Consider the following 3,168-nt stretch of genomic DNA (forward strand, 5'->3'; position numbering starts at 1 on the left):
CCAATTTGTCAATAAATTTCATAAAAAAAAAATGGGAAGATGACATTGATCACAAGAGAGAAAAAAAGGTCACTTGAATTCCCTCTTCTCTCTTCCTCTTTTCTCTTTCCTCTTTTTTTTCCCTGTCTCTCCTCTCCTCTCTTCTTTCTTCCTCAGCTATTTTTGTGACTGTTGCAGAGTTAATATGTCTATTTTACCTGTTACAAAGCTGGTATATACCAGCTTTATACCTCAAAATATTTGTACCCTACAGTGACAGCCTATTCCAGTGGGTTTCCAATTGCCAGGATATACATCTTGATGTCTGAGGGCTTTATTTGAACCCCTTTCTTCCCTCCAGGGTCACACTGCCCAGGAAGGGAATTACTCTCCAGGGCATAGCATCAACTCCACTGGGGTATATAAATACCCCAGTTACTTGTCCTCTTTCCCATAGGATAGAAAATTCCTGAGACATGTGTTACATTATTTCTCATAATTTCACCATGTCCTTAAATTTTAGATGATCACTTCCTACCTTTTCCTTTCTCACTTCTCCATGACTCTTGAGATTTTCTGCATCTTTCAAATAAATCCCTTGCACTTGAATCCTTATCTTGGAATCTGCTTTCAAGAGAACATAAAGGTGGTCTGGGTAATCACAAGAGAATGAGAAAATGGTTTGCTTCTAAATATGTGAAGTTTTAAGAACTGGACAATGATTATTTGCTACCGGGAAAAGTAAAACATTCACATAACACTCAATTTGATATGTCATTTGCTATCTCTCTATATCTAATTTCCTTAAAGTCCTCTAATACTTGAATATTTCTTATCACCAGTAACATCTCGTCAAACATTTCAACTTAAACATAAGGAAAATGCTATATTACAGGAGCCATTAAGTGATTTATATAAGGTTGTAACACTAATTGAGCAAATTTACATGTGTCTTAGTGTTTTTAATACTTTTCTGACAGTGAGTACCTTTGTTTTTGGAATAAAATTAAAAAAAGCAATTCATGCTTTGATGAATAAACAGTAGACCATAATAATGTCATTAACTGTTTGTGTCACCAAAGGTGCAGGGATTTTTAAGGAGAAACACAGAAAATAACAAACAGGCATGAAGCAGACCACCCTGTTCCTTACAACTTGCGAGGAAAGGACTCTCTATGAGGAACTAGAATATTATATATAGTTCCTCACTCACCTCTAGAAAGTGGAGGACTTTATGATCCAATGCAGCATGAAGGAATAAATTTGGCAGTAATATATCTTAGGGCACTCACTGTGTTTATTCATTCATTTATCACATATTTGTTAAATACAACTTTTGTATGTTGCATTTTATGTCGCTGAACATCAACCTGTAACTTGAAGATTTTTTAACTGAGGGTTTCCTTCTACTAAGTGAACTTTGAAAGACTACTAATTTCAGAAACTTTGAAAACCATTTATTTTACTACTGCAAACAAGAGAGCAAGTTTATTCTTGCACTGAGTGGATGGTAATCTCTTCTAGATTACTGTTGTTGCGGTTTATAATATCAGTATACGAGGGTTCATAGAAGTTAAGAAAAGAACCACAGGGTATTATGAAAGACAATTTCAGAAAACTCTAAAGGGGATATTGTGACAGGTGCAATATTTTATAATGATGATAGTGTTAGTGGTATTATTGTGCTACCAACACTTTCTGTTTAGTATACATTATGTTAGACGTTCTGCAAGGCCCTTTATATTTATTATCTTATTTTATTCTCAGACTAACATTACAAGATAGCTGTTTTTTGATCATTGCGTATATTAAAACTGAAGCTCAATGCGGTAATACTAAATTTTCCGAGATAACACAGCAGGTCAGTGAAGTAATTCAAACACAGCTGTATCTAACCCCAAAGGCCATAGTCCCTAAAAGAAAGTAATGCAAAAAAAAAAAAAAAAAAAAAAAAAAAAAAAAAAAAGTAATGCCTAAAGAATAATCTTGAGGTTAAGAAAAGATTTGTTAAAATGTGTAAGTACTATATTAGCATATTTCTGAGTGAATGATTTAAAAACCTAATAGCTGGCACTTGAAAAACTCAGGACTTTATGAAGGAGACAATTTTTATACACACGGGTAATAGAAAAGACAAAGGAGTCTATAAAATTATTTCTCCAACTTAATGACCTTACTGTCTTTATTTTCCCGTAGTGACACTTTTCTTACCTGAAAATGTACTATTTTTTTGCCTCTAGTTTTTATTTGCAGTGAGAAACAAAGAGGGAATGCCTGGATTTTTAAGGAAGAAGGCACATTAATGTAGTTTTTTCTCTTGGCTGTGGGAAGCATCTATCAAAACTAGTATCTCAATTAAATTTTTCCTTATAAATGTCTAACTTGTGAGTCATGTGATTCATTTGTGTGCAGTAAGAAAATCAGCTCCCTCCATTGTAAAAATGACTCCTTACTCGGCAGCATGAAGTAACCACTTTTTCCCCTGACTTCCTCTACAGTTGCAGGCTATACCAGATGTTTAAAGTGTACCTTCTCTAAGACCATATTTATATAGCTAATGTATCTTTGGAATTCTTGTGTCACAGCAAAGTATTTATTCATCTTATTGTTTCTGTGTTCTTCTGCTATCTAAAGTTATTTTACATAATAAGTGAGTTTGTAAAAGTCTTTAGGATTGTATCATTTAATAGAAATTTTTGTATGTTCATTTATATTATTTTATCTTGACTGATTCAATAATTCATTAGGGAAAACTGTTTTTGGACTTGCTAGCACAGAGAGAGGAAATGAGAAAGAAGAATCACCCCTGAGTATAAACCTTATTAACGACTATTCAGTGAATTTAATCCTTTCTGGAATGTTTCCACCATTTATTTTTTGGCATGCTGGCATATTATTTATACGAGTACTTTTTGTGTTCACACCAGAAACATTATTCTGATTATCAAAGCACTTGGGAAAATTCAACCTGAACTGACCTGAGCTTCTGCTATGAAAAGGGAAGGGATATAACATTAAAAGTTATCAGTCTATTACTAAGAGATAAAAGAAGCAAGAGAGAAACTCATAAGTGAACTAAAATATGCTCATCAAAGATTAGGCAGTCTTAATTGCTACCAATGATTATTGTTCATATGGAGACACTGGGAGAAAGATAGGTTCCATCCAAAATATTAAGCTTTTTCAAAA

Source organism: Lynx canadensis, chromosome A1 (genome assembly GCF_007474595.2).
Source record: "Lynx canadensis isolate LIC74 chromosome A1, mLynCan4.pri.v2, whole genome shotgun sequence".
Taxonomy (NCBI): Eukaryota; Metazoa; Chordata; class Mammalia; order Carnivora; family Felidae; genus Lynx; species Lynx canadensis.